The sequence below is a fragment of the Sinocyclocheilus anshuiensis genome, unplaced genomic scaffold (assembly GCF_001515605.1).
Source record: "Sinocyclocheilus anshuiensis isolate Anshui unplaced genomic scaffold, SAMN03320099.WGS_v1.1 scaffold813, whole genome shotgun sequence".
NCBI classification, from domain to species: domain Eukaryota; kingdom Metazoa; phylum Chordata; class Actinopteri; order Cypriniformes; family Cyprinidae; genus Sinocyclocheilus; species Sinocyclocheilus anshuiensis.
This window is the reverse complement of record NW_015540942.1, coordinates 26,317-40,960: the sequence shown is the minus strand read 5'-3', so window position 1 is coordinate 40,960 and position 14,644 is coordinate 26,317.

Below are 14,644 nucleotides of genomic sequence, written 5' to 3'. Positions count from 1 at the left end.
GAAAAATAATGTGTTTTTTGAACATTAAAGCATGTCAACATATTCTGTTACACCAAATACACAAAATAATGAACTTTAAAAAAGCATCATATGACCCCTTTAATAACCAGTTTTGTTTTTTAGTTTTTTTTTGTAGAAAAAAGTGAAATGTCCAGTGAGTGGCGCTAAAAGCCTGATCACTTTTATCTGAAACAGGTGAACGTGAATCTGACGACGTTTCATTGCATTAGTTGTAGTATCGAGGTAGGCTAGTTCAGAAATGAAATATACGGAGTGGCGTTCAAAGTTTAATGTTCTATCGTGCTTGAAAATAACTTACCAATTAATCCTACCCTAAACTTAAGCGATAGTTTTAAAAAAGCAAACGCGAGATAAACTGTAGGCTATTTGCTGAAACAATCGTGCCATTTCTTCTGTTCGCGCCGCATCCAAGTGAAATGCTGTAGCCTACACTCTAAAAAAAAATGGTGCTATATAGCACTAAAAGCGGTTCTTTGGCTTGTAATCATAGGGGAACCACTTCTCAAAATTATCAGAATATTTTGTCACCATTGCTGAGATTCACATGCTGATTCTTCATGTCTATGAGTGACAGATTTGAAACCTCTTTATAACCCATAATTCTAAAAGTGGTTTATATAATTTTCTCACATTGTCATGTAGTATCGTAGAACTGCATTAATATAAAACTCATAAAAGAACTACAGATTTTGATAAAATGCAACCAGAGACTCAGATGCATGACATGATTTCACCATAAGTTCCTTGCCATCACATATGTGCTTTATAAACACTATTGTAACAGCCAAAGAGAAACTTATTTTAACTTAAAATTAAAGTCAAGGGTCAAGAGGCAACTAAAGCAAGCACTATTCACCAAAACGGTAAGTTTAAAAAAAAAAACATCTAAACCTTAATTCTCAATAAAGAACTTCTGTTTTAGATACTCCAGAAATAAAGTCTAACTGGTTAGTAATGTGTGAAGTTGGTATTGCTGTTTGTGGATAGGTCCTTTTTTTCTGAGGTCAAAGGTCTCATGTGGGGGCCCTGGAATATTTCCTTACGGGGGCCTTGGGGGCAAAAAAAAACTATATCTTCAAGAAATAGACTGTATTTTAATGTTGTTTTAACCCTTTCCCCAACTAGACTAAGAGAGAGTCAAAGAACCTTTAAAGAACTATACAGGGGCTTACAGGTTTTACGGTAGTGGTGCTATATAGCACCTCATCGACTCCAAAGAACCGCTGAAGAACCCCTGAAGAACCATACAGGGGCTTAACAGGTTCTTTATACGGTAGTGGTGTATTATTAAACCGGTATTATACATTAGAAAAGCCATACATGTGGAGCTGATTATGTGATGCAAAGGCACAATGTATTAGTTTACAAATCATGCTCTATAGTAACTTGTTTTGAGGTCATGCATACTATCCCACATGAAAAAATACTATAAGCCTAGTAATTTATAGTAAATACTATAATGTTTTGAACCATACTATAGTAAAGTGTATCATACTGTATATATTATAGTATTTACAACATTTTGTTAATGAATGCTACAGCATACTGTAGCATTAACTATAGTGAACTGATAAACTATAATAAATACTGTAGTATGCTTTAGTTTTTACTGTATAATATACCCTATAGTTGTAGAAAACTTAGTACAGTATTGGGTAAAGTAATTTGGTTATATTACTATAGTCGTTATATTACCACAGCAACTAGCCTATAGAATTACCACAACAAATTAATTCAAGTACTTTACTATAGTATGGTTCAAAAACACTATAGTATTTACTATAAATTACTATAGTATTTTTTCATGTGGGATTATGCGAGGAAACACGGCTGCCACTGATGTTCATTTCAGCTGGTACCTGCAGTGAATTATGTATAGGTTTTGTAAAACTGTAGGTAGAGGAACGTTTTTACAATGAGTTTAGGTTGATGATTGAAGAAAAGAAAAGGCGTGGAAACTTTGAGAAACACCATAATTTCATGTTGTCTGAAAAAGCGACTGTTTTGCTCGCTGAGCATGCCTGTTAAGCAGCGGCAAGACTGATGGATGAAAATTAAAACAAGAGGATTTATGAAAACCTCATTTCTGCACTGAAAAGGATGAAGGGAATTTTGGATGTGTGCTTTCTAAACAGGCTTTGATTATTCACTGGGTGAGTTATCTACAGGAGAAAGTGCAGGCTGCAGATTGGCTCCTCTCAGCCTGAGTCTGGAGATAGTCAGCCATCCTCACCATAACAATGTTTTAATCTCTGCCTGTCAATTCCATTTCCTCCATCTTAACTCTCACTAACTCTACAGGCGAGGTTTATGCTCAAGTCTGACGTTGTCTATAAGTGAACCATTACAGGCAGTCTACAGATAACAGTACATAGCTGCTATAGAAGAGTAATGAAGTTACAAATCATACAAATGTAGCAATAATCTCATCAAGCACTTATCTAAATATATAATCTATATAAATACAATTTTATAAACCTGAGTAGCCACTCAATATGGCTTATTTCTGTACATATATTTATAATTATATACAGTATTTATCTAATTCATATTCTAAATTATAATTGAAATTATAATTCTGTTTCATTCTTTCCGAAATGTTAATAATGTTCATAATCTCAGTCATAAATTATCATCAGTGAATCAGTAAATCAGTGATCATTTAACACAAACACACACTTCAGTTTGCTATGTAAAAATATTAAGCAATAGATAGGTTGTTCAAAAAAACTTAGTGGAATATGTTTATATGATAAGTGTCCAATGAAAATGAGGTTAGTTCTGAATGTTTGCCACTGCTATTTGGTTGACATGTTGTATCTAGTGCAATGAAACAAGTGTGACAGTAAGTGTCCACTTTTTGGGGCCACTATGCATATACCATTGAATTTTTTTTCACACCCATGCACACTAAACACATCTCCCACAGAAATTCCAATACGTCCCACTTAAGCAATTATAACATTTAGGGTGTCTGCCCATAATTCAGCTATTTTTGAAGTCTTTGTTATACAACAAATTAGAGCACCTTTTATCGCAGACCAGAGACAATGCAGGCTTCATCCAGCAAGATTCTAATCTGAGCTGCTGTGTCAACATTTTTAAAATAGCCTCTTCTAGTGATAAAACACGCCTTATCTCTCCATCCTGCCCAAATATATTAACGTGCAGGGATTGAGCCCCGGCCCAGACTCAAATCCTCCCAGACTATTTCACACAGGCCCAGACAGGAGCGGGAGGATCAGATTTAGCGTGACCTTCTCAATCACATCTTCAACTTCCTCCTGTAACACAGGCCAGGGCCCACAGACGGAGGCCAATGAACTCCCTCATTGTGACAGCAGTCAATCTATGAATAAAAGCCGCCCTGTGTGATGCTGTCTTAACAGGAAATGGGGAATGATTTTTTTGTGGTGGAAACCCATTATTTCAGATTGATCTCATCATGGCCCTTGGCTAAAGCTTTGACTCTTTGTTGACTTTACCGTGACTCTTCATTTCGCCCGATTTTCTTGTTCAGTGGGTGTGCTGAACATCCTTCTCTCTCGTCTCCTTTTTGTTGAGTAACACTGCAGTTCCACGTTTTATTTTCTAATTTCTAGACTTTTATTTATTTATTCATTTTCTTCAGTGACAGCAATGCAGTGAACTGCTGAACACGACTTCATTTAAAAGGCTTCCTCTAGTACGAAGGCAACATTCAGAGCAGCTATTCATAACTACCCGAATAATTTTATTCACGCTTGGCTTGAATTGCTACGGAGAGAGATAAGGGGCTGAGGAAATGGCAGAGTCAATTGGTGTAAACAGATAATGACTGAGCCACTGGCTCGAGAGCCGCTTACCGTATAGACGTAGGAGCGATGTAGCGCGTGCACTGACAGCACACTTACAGGGATAATAAAAAAATAACAGACGAGATGCGGCACTCAGATTAATCACCAACATGTTGCTAACAATTGCGTCGTCAAATTTATCGCGCAAAGAGACGAACTCACTCGTGTTTGAAGCCTAATGGCGAAGTGTGTGCTTTCGCAAACACTCAGCAAAGAACTAAGACATGCATGTAGGACACACAATAAGGCATTCAAGGGAAACAAAGCTAATTGCTGAGAGCTGGGCGAAGCATTGAGAAAAGCATATACATATTTATAAATGGTGATGTAGGAACAAAACACCAAATTACAGAAGCTCTCACTGGGTGGTCAATTTGAAATGCATGATTCTCCTTGTGAATGACTAATTTGCCCAATTAGTTTAGGCCTAATTCCATTCTTTCTCACTAGTGCACACTATAACGTTTAGATCTAATTATTTACACCGTTTTGTGGGCATGCTAATTGACCTATCGGTAAGCCCCTCCCCTCAAATGCAGATGAGCCAATGGCAGTCGAGTATCAGTTGCACGGGGTGCAGAACTCGGACATCTTTAGGTTTCAGCACTCATAAGCCCTATTCAGACGGTAATTGTTTCTCAGGGGGACATAAGTGATTTTCACCATTTACAGGGGGTAGTTGGTGATCTTAATGCCATCCGAATCCAGGATGTCGGTGTTTTTCTCTCACCACCCCCCTAAAAATCCCCGGCCGAATTACCTACTGTTTTTTTGACAAACAAGGTCGTGTGGTAATTTAATTGCCGTCTGAATCCACATCTCTGAGTTTACGAGAAGAAATCGATTCAACATTCAGTGTTTAAACCCTTTTTGAGCACTCTCGAACACTGTAAGGTAACGTTGTACTTCAGTGTAATTTGCATACATATTTATTTCTGAAATGCTGGAAAGTATTTAAAAGAACAATATTTCATAACTGCTCCACCACAGCGACTGGGAGCAGAAAGATTAGAAAAGCGCGTAAACATTTTAAATGGGTCTTTATTATGGCAGCAGCAGGTATGCAATACAATTTTAAAATGTGTATTATAAACAGATATATATTGCGTATAATTATATACAACTATAGCGGTCTATTTTCCTATTTTTAAACAGGAGATTTAAATAAATAATAAATAGGATTATATATTATAAAATATGCTTGGAATAATAAGAATACATTTGACATAATAAGTATTTTTAAATACATTCTACACAATAATAAGAATACATTTGTAATTAAAATTAATTTTATTTACAGCAGACAATCATGTGACTGGCCATGTGAGCAGCACGTTCCCGGGTTTGTAGGATCACAGAACTCGCTCCTCCACTGTGAATAAATAGCCATCCGAATCCATGAGTTTTATCACTGAGGCAATATGTACATTTATTTTTACAGACGTCCATATGAGAAACAATTAACGTCCGAATCGGGCTATAGAGAAACATTGGAAGATCGAACGCTTTCATCGTTTTGATGGTGTTTATGCTACGAAAATGGGAAAATTATGTGCCTGTGGTACTTGTAACACTGATTCCAGGTATCCTGAGAGGATGGGCAATTGAATTTATTTTATTAAATTTTCTAAACTCAAACAAAACAGAGCAAAATGTCCCTAAGCATTCAACCTCAATCCCAATGAACACAAAAACATTCATTTTCTGGTTGTTATACTCTCATTAAAGGGGTGGTTCACTGTTTTTTTTCTAGGCTTGATTGTGTTTATGGGGTGCAGTCTAACATGTGTTAATTATTTTCCACATAATTTACCTTTATTCCACACCGCTCTGTCCCTTCTCTGAGAAACGGGCTGATCATTTCCTTCTTTTATGAAGCCCCTCCCTCAGAAATAGGCGATGGGCTCTGATTGGTTTGTGATTGGCTAAACCGTCTCTAGTGCGCGTCTAAATGTCCCGCCCCTCACCTCAGCGACATGTGCTCCGGTTGTATTGTAAACAATGGCGTCGTTACTATTGCTTATCAGTTTGAGCCTGATTGAGATGCAGAGGATATTATTGAAGAGGATCATGCAGAACCTGTGCAAGCACGGCTTTTAATGGTAGGCCTATGTTTTTTGTTTGTTGTTGTCTCATACTTTTAGATATGCTGTTATTTGTAAATGATACAGCTTATGTTAGCTTTTAATATATGGTTTTATCCTGATTAAAGCTTTAATACAGTATGGCAACTGCAAACTCAAACAGCAACATTACACACTAACTAACATTAAAAAAGTGAAATCGCAATCAACCACCCCTTTAAGTTACAATTTTCATCTGCTCAAGCAGAACGTTAATGTCATCTTGCGAGGTATCTCTGGCTAAAACTAGCAAACGCTAAAGTTAGTGAGTCAGTGCTATTACAAACCTAAATAGCGAACTGTTCTCACATCATGTACAGTGTAAGTCAAAAACACATAAACGGAGGTCTACATTTCAGTACCTCTCCATATTAAACTGGTTAAATGTATATTAATTTAATCATACTCTGCGGTACATGAACAGTGTTGATCCTGCATGTTGTCATCCGCGATCATGATGACCGTAATATGAGACTTCTCCCACTGGAATTGTGATCTGTAAACCCACTCTTCGAGTTACCCACCGTATTTATTTTAAAATCTTTTATATATCCCTCCATGGAATATTTAATTTCCACTTGAATGGTGGCTCTTCTGTGTCCAAAATTGTGAAAAAACATTGTGGGACAAGGTTGTCACACTGACAGATGTTATTAGTGTGAGACAGTGAGCAACACCTTTTGTTTGTCTGAGGGAGCAACAGTAACTAAGGGGGGCGGGGCTTACCGATAGGTCAATTGTACAATCAGATATCAATTTCTTAATTGTCTCATTAGAAATGTAAAATGTTTGAAGTGATTGTGTAGGACAGCAGTCTTTTTGATTTCAAGTTTGGGGCCCACTGAATGTATTCAGAAACATCTAGATAAATGTTTCTCTCAGTACAGATTTCTATGAAAGCTTTCACTCTCTATGGTTCCTAGCACAAGTGCTCAATGTTTAGCAGCAGTTAATTTTGAGTGTAAGTGTTTAATCAGGGTGAAATTGTTCTTCCTCGTAATAGTCCCTGCTAGAGATAAAAGTGATTGAGCGTAAAGACCTGCTTAAGCATGTGTTCATGGTTAAAGGCAGAATAAAAAAGATGGGAGTGACTTACCAGTAGGGACAAACTGAACTAATTTTGTTAGTGTAGTTTATCTGCTGTATTTTGTGTGGCAGGTATAAAGCACTAAAAGCATTCCCATATGAAAGGGCAAAGACCCGAGTTTTATTTTCAAAAAGGCCATTTTACTTTCCTTTTTGAATCTACTTATCTTTCACCAAAGTCCATCAGTGTCCATCAGGGTCTTCAAACTTTTTCAGACCAAAGATTCCTTGGTGCATACCGTATAAAATTAGATATTTTATAAAACTGAGTGTTGTATTTTAATAGGGTGACTGTACAGCCTCCTTTTCCCAGTCAAGTCCTATGCGGAATTTCCAAATTGCTTAAAATATCTGGGTTTTGGCCTTGTTTTCCAACTAACGTGCTCTCTAAAGTCCTTGTACATTAAATGTACGTGTATTATTGCTTTGACCATTCTCTGTAGATCCCACCACAATTGGTCAATTATGTACAATGCCTGCATGCTACTGAGCTACTACTTTTCAGGCATTACCTTCAGCAAGCATGAAAACAACAGCTAATCAAAGTCAAAACCCAGAGATTTTAGGCAATTTAGCAATAAAAAAGAGGAACTGTGGTCACCCTAGCTTTAAGCCTGGCCTGTGTGTATATACCATATAGATGTTATAGATATAAATATATCTAGACCATATATACATATAGTCTAGACTTAAAATGCAACATTCTACAATATGTAATTATGTATGCATAGATAAAGTTCAGCTAAGTGTTTTAAAACTAAAAATTAGAAGTAAAATGAAAATGTGTATACTGTATATATATATATATATACTTTATTTTTACTTGTAAAAAACTTAGCTGAACTTATGAAGCTTTGCTGTAAGTTCTCTTACATTTGTTTCTGAAAACATATTTTCATTTTTACAAAATATTTACTGCTCACTTATTGCCTTTAAATGTTACTCCTATCATGTCTGTTAGGTGTAAGTTGACTGAAACTTTTGAAACTGCTACACCGAATAATTAATTCCACAGATGTCATCTACAATTCTAATTAGATGAGCAGATCACTCAGGTACATAAACTGCATGACCCCAAAACTTCATAGTATTTCCAAGTCAATGAGAATTAGAGAGGTTGACAGAGCATCTGGATGAGGGAAAACAAGGTGGGGTTCGCATCTGTCTCCACCCAGTAGTCTCAAGCAAGCTGTCACCATACCATGGTCCATGACAGATGATAGAGACACCTGGGCTTGTTACCTTGCTGCGTGCACAAGGCTTATATACCTCCGAGGTTAAACAGAGTGTGTGAGTGGATTGCTAAGTTGAGAACAACTGCATAGATGTGTGAGGAGGACACAGATGCATACATTGTGATGATTTGTTTATATACTACAAACACTTTTTTATCACATAATAAGGCAGAATAGTTTCAATACTGTAATAAATGCTATGTCAGTTAGCACTGCATTGTTCATATACTTTATTACCTGGAGATGACTTGACAAACACAAATAAGCCATATATTGTCGCAATCGTATGTTTAATGTCTTCATGTTTCCAAACGTTTCTGTTTTCATTCAGCGATAGCTGAATGCTTTTGTCCATATTAGGAATTTCCTCGTACGACTTTCTGCGCGAGAGCGCCCTCCGGCTTCGAGTATGAATGAAACATACACTGCATGAGTGTTTAGCGCTATGTGATGTTCATCTTGCCTTATTCTGGTTCCGAATAAAACATCAGATCATGCACAGACTATCCTGTCTCTTTGAATTTAAATCTATGTTTATTCACACCGGCTCTTGAAAACCTCTATGCGAACACACTTGACCGAAAAAGTGCGGGGGACGAATTTACGTGATATTAAAAGTGGTGGGGACACGTCCCCCGTGTAATCTACACCCCTGCAGTGATCCCATTTAACAAGGTTTATTGGGCTGCATAAACAAGTGAAGGTCTCTCTCACTGAAACAAAATACTAGCCTAACATCTGGCTGGCTCTTTCCCAAACGCCAGGGGACAACCCATTCACTTTGATATCCCAATTAGCATCTTTTCAGGCCCTTTTTAAGTTCCTTGAACCGAGTGAAATGCTGTCAAACTGCTCACTTCCAAACTGAATATTCAACTAGCGTCAGAGAAAATCAGAGCCATAGCAAACAACTAATATGTTTCAATACAAAACTCCCCAAAACCACAGGGAGGTTCCCCAGAAGACTTGGATCCCTAAAGACTAAAAACAAACTGAGAAAACAATTTGATGGCAATTATTTCACACAGAACGTGTGAATCAAAATGAAAGATGCTGCGCAGCAGGATGGAAAGAACACAGGGTCTCGAAACTTTTAATTTGAAATGGCGTCTTCAGAACGCGTCACTTTTGAGAAAGACACCAAGGGCCTGTGCCAGTACCCACACTTGTAGTCTTGGCCACTTGAGACCTTTTTATCACTTAATTAGAAGCATCAATTACCAAATTGTGGCTGTTACATAGGGACTACTTAACATACATTTTAGTTTATTTTAAATCGCAAAGTATTAAAAATCCAAATTTGTAAAACTTTTTTGCATTTTTACATCTCTATAAGGGTGTGCTTACACTTGTAGTTTGGTTTTCTTGCTTCTTTGGTCCAGACCAAAACCAAAAAAAAAAAAAGATTATGAAGAATAAGAAAAAGAAAGAAAATGTACAACAAATGGTTCACTTGTTGTTGTCACAAAGATATGACCAACAAACCATAAAGATATAAAACAAAAGGCATAAGGATATGTTCACAACTTGACTGGACAACTTTTACGATGTGTATTTTAGGAACTTACCGAACATCCAAAGCTGCTGTGTGCTGGGTTAAATATGCTTGTTGTATGTGTATATCTGCTGTAGGTAGACGGCAGTACCAATGCCTGTATCGACTGTAATGGGCACCATTGCTCTTATGATGATAAGAACCAGGTATGCAGGTAAGCATTTTGTCTTTTTTAGGGTCACATCTTGTGACATCACAACCTGTTTTTGGTTTGTTTCGATATCTTTGGTCCATGTTGCATTCATATATCAGTCAAACCTCACTACAGCTTGTTTGGAAGTGGACAGAGACCCCCTGAAAAAAAAGTGTCTCGGTACGCTTGTTTGGTGCACACTAAGGTTCAGATGGCAGCATTCACACTTATTCAAATAAACCACACAAATAGTGCAATCGCACCACAGATCATTTTAATCAAACCAAACCTACCAAGTGCAAACGCCTTAAGTGTGTCCCATCAGGCAATCAAAAGATCGCAAGATGCAGTGCAGCAGAACAAAAAAAAGAGAAACAACCCAAGGTTTAAGTTGAACTTGTTTTACCTTGAGTGGTGAGATGCTGCAAAAGATGCGATAAAAGAACGTGCCATCCGTCTAGCATGTGTTTATAGAGAACCATTAAAACAGCTCAGTGGGATGCATTCTGTGTGAACTGGTTGTTAATTATCAATTCGTTTTCAGTCAAAACAGCCACATGGAACAGGTCATAGAACAGGGATAGGTTTTTGGACTTAAGTACTAATGAAGATAAACAGACTAAGACTAAGGCATCATATGTTTGCCACACAAACTAAATCAAGTCTTTAACAGCCTGTATCATGGTGAGTTAGACACAGTCATTTGTTGTTCTAGATAAAATTCATCTGTCTTATGAGACGGCCGTCTTATCCAAGGCTGTTAGCGAAATCTCAAGAGCAAGATGACAAGATCTGGGCTCCAACTATGCCAATGAACATGGGCCAAAACAATTATTAACTTTCACAATGCCAACAGCAGATTTTCTCCTATAAGCACCGGATTACCCTTACTCAATAGCGTTTACCAGGGACTAGCTTACCTTTAAAGGGGAAAAGGTACTGTATGTGGACAAATGATCACAGTAGATCGGGTCATGGCAAAGTATTGCCCCATCACTTGTTGAAAATGCTGCCGTTTTCTGTTTTCTCAGCGCATATTCTGACCCTGAGCAGGGCACAGCGGGCCAGACCCCTCCATCACTCCCATCCACATAGTCCTGCTCCTCTCTCACGGGCTTCTGAAGCCCCCAAGGAATGTGACACTGACACACATGATTCACCGTATGGGTTAATGTCAGCTGCCAACACACACAGCACACCGCAAATGAATCAGAGCTATATTTCATCCCACTCAGCTATGAAGGGCTTGAAGGTATCGCCACTCTCACTGGGCTGCGTATGAATATATATGAGACCCCTCATAGCTCCTCTTGTCAAGTTTGTCACAGATATATTTATCAAGGTGTGATAAAGTGGAGGAATGCACATCATGTCTGGGAGTTATCCCGCACCCCCACCCTTCAGACTATATGGGTCTGCGTGATAAAATGCTCGAGTTTTCAGGAATCAGCTATTGATTCAGCTATTTATTTCTGCCTGTCTGATGCTAAAATGATCACACCAGTGTCCGTGTTTCTATTAAATACATAAAATACATCTTCTCAGTTTAGGAGAGTAATAACAATATAAATAATATGTGTATATATACTAAAGTGTTACGTAACAAGTGGTAAACCATGTAAGAATGACACAAAGGTTAATTAAATCATTTATTTTATTAAATTATTGTGTTTCATGGACACTATAATTCGAAAGTATGGGGTTGGTAAAAAATTTTGAATGTTTTTGAAATAAGTTTTTCCAAGGTTGAATCTATTTGATAAAAAAAAAGTATAGTAAAAAGAGTAATATTGTGAGATATTATTACAATTTAAAGTTACTATTTCCTATTTTAATATATTTATAATGGAATTTATTCCTGTGATGGCAAAGCTGTATTTTCAGCTGCCATTACTCCAGTCTTCAGTGTTACATAATCCTTCAGATGTCTAATATGCTGATTTGCTGCTCAATTGTATTGATTATACATTTACATTTATACATTGTATTGATTAATGATTATACATTAGAGAGGAATTAGAGAAAAATTTTCATTTTTAACAATCGGTATCGGTCTGTATTTGATGTTTAATTAATAATGTTAGTTTTTCCTATTTTTACATTTAGATTGCTGTCATGTAACATTCTCTTGAAGGTAATTTTTTTTAAACACTCATAATTTAATTAAACAGTTAAATGTAATTTTTAGCAAATCTAAAAATGAATATCCATTTTTCAGAATGAACATTGTAATGTTGTGGTGCCTAAATTTACTTGTAGCAATTGTTATTTTTTAGAGTTTATTTTTCATTTATTTAGAAAAATAATATAGAATTTTTTTAATCATTTACATGAAAATAATTATCGGCTTATTGCAGGAATTGATCTGTTCATCTCAATAGACTTTTTTTATTCTTTACTTTCTGTATAATGCTAGCTTTGCTTCTACTCCCAAATCTTCATGTTGGGAATAATTTTGTTTTAAAATACAAGTGAGTTGAAATCTCCACTTAAGATATAAACCCACAGGCAAAAGCAGAGGAGAGAAAATTGTCCTCCCTCAGGAGGTGAGAAGGAGCTTCTGGGATTCTATGACGGGCTGAGGGGGATTTTGCCCAGGTGTTCACCAAGGGGCAAAGCTGGCTCCCAAGCTGCCAGCTGTCACTACCAAGTGGGAAACCAAGAGAGAGCCAGTGACCCAAAAACTCCCTCCTTGAGCACAAACTCTCCTCGTCTCTCCTCTCCCTTTTTGTGCGTCCGTATCGGAACATGTACATTATAAGATGTGCAACAGGGACACTGCGCTTGTCCCGCATCGCGTCGGAGATGTCCACATCGTGTACGATCATTTCCATGCATTTGTGTTTGCGTTTGCATTGGTACTCTCATCGACATGGGAGTAAATCAGAGCTTTGTGAGGCAGTTGAGTGGGAGGCAGCCTCTGTACACAATGGCTGATGATTTTGCTCTGATCCCTCCTCCGCTGAAGTGCCAGAGCATCCTTCCTCCCCAAAGTGCACCTCTCCAAACATGCAATGATAGCGCTGATTTTAATTACCTCTCATGACTGCCGAGGTTGCGGCTGCCTGACGCGCAGCGGGGAGGATCTTTTGGATTTATCTCTGGAAACACCTGCATGCTTTTGCTCTCTCTCCCTCCTATGTGTTCGGTCATCTCCTCTAAGCAATACTTAAATGTACGATCATTTCCATGCAGTTGTGTTTGCATTTGCATTGGTACCCTCATCGACATGGGAGTAAATCAGAGCTTTGTGAGGCAGTTGAGTGGGAGGCAGCCTCTGTACACAATGGCTGATGATTTTGCTCTGATCCCTCCTCCGCTGAAGTGCCAGAGCATCCTTCCTCCCCAAAGTGCACCTCTCCAAACATGCAATGATAGCGCTGATTTTAATTACCTCTCATGACTGCCGAGGTTGCGGCTGCCTGACGCGCAGCGGGGAGGATCTTTTGGATTTATCTCTGGAAACACCTGCATGCTTTTGCTCTCTCTCCCTCCTATGTGTTCGGTCATCTCCTCTAAGCAATACTTAATGTCTTTGAAGTTTGAATAGGAAATGAAACGGAAATACAAAAAGAGTTCTACTAAAACTAACACTGCAAAGGTATTTATTTACATATAACGATAATTAGTCATCTGCCAGTGTGTTATATAAGGCATAACAAGTCTACTCCCTTTTTGTCTTCCTTTTTTGTATAAACACCTGCTCAAACAAATTAGCTGGCATGAGTAGGTTCTTCTTGGAACGTTATGCCACATGGATGCCCTTCACAAGGGCCTCTGGGGGATGCGTTCGGGACCCTTCACCTCATCAAACCCTGCTGCTGTCTTCAAAGCAAGAGGTGCACAAATGAAAACACTCAACTTTAAGGAAATCTTGCAAATGTGTGATGACGTGGATTAGCTGAAGTGTTACATAACAAGCAGTAAACCAACATGACACAATGGCAAAAATATTCAGTTTATTTTATTAAATTATCATGGTGTAGGAATTTTTGATGTTTTTGAAATGTCTCATCAAGGTTGTATTTGAACAAAAATACAGTGAAAACAGTAATACTGTCAGATATTAATACTATTTACAATATCTGTTTCTATTTTACTATATTCTAAAAATGTCATTTGTGATGGCGAAGCTGAATTTGGTAACACTTTCTATGAAGCCCGTATTTATAATACATTATAAGGGTATTCTTAAGGCATTATAATGAATGCATAATGCATTATAAAAAAAACTTATAATATGTTATATCAACTCATGAATAATCAACAGTTATAATACATCATAATACTTATGTATTTGTGCTTATAAGTTTAAGAGTATGATTATTTATAACACACAATGAACACCGTATTACATCTACTTCATTTACAGAATAATGGACTGTATCATATCTTGACATTGTTTATTTAAGATCTGCACAGTATCTTACTACAGCTTGTGAGTGGTTAGATGTTGAGTGTTATTTGAGTGTTTCCTGTGGAGTTAATGTTAATTAATTGATGTGAGCTTTATACTCCAACTGAAAAAAATGCAATGTTTTATATGGTTACATTTTATTTTGATGGTCCCCTTAATCAATCGACTATAAGCAACTTTGCAACTACATGCCAACTAACTCTCATTAGAGTATTAGTATGCTCAAGAATGGTAGAAT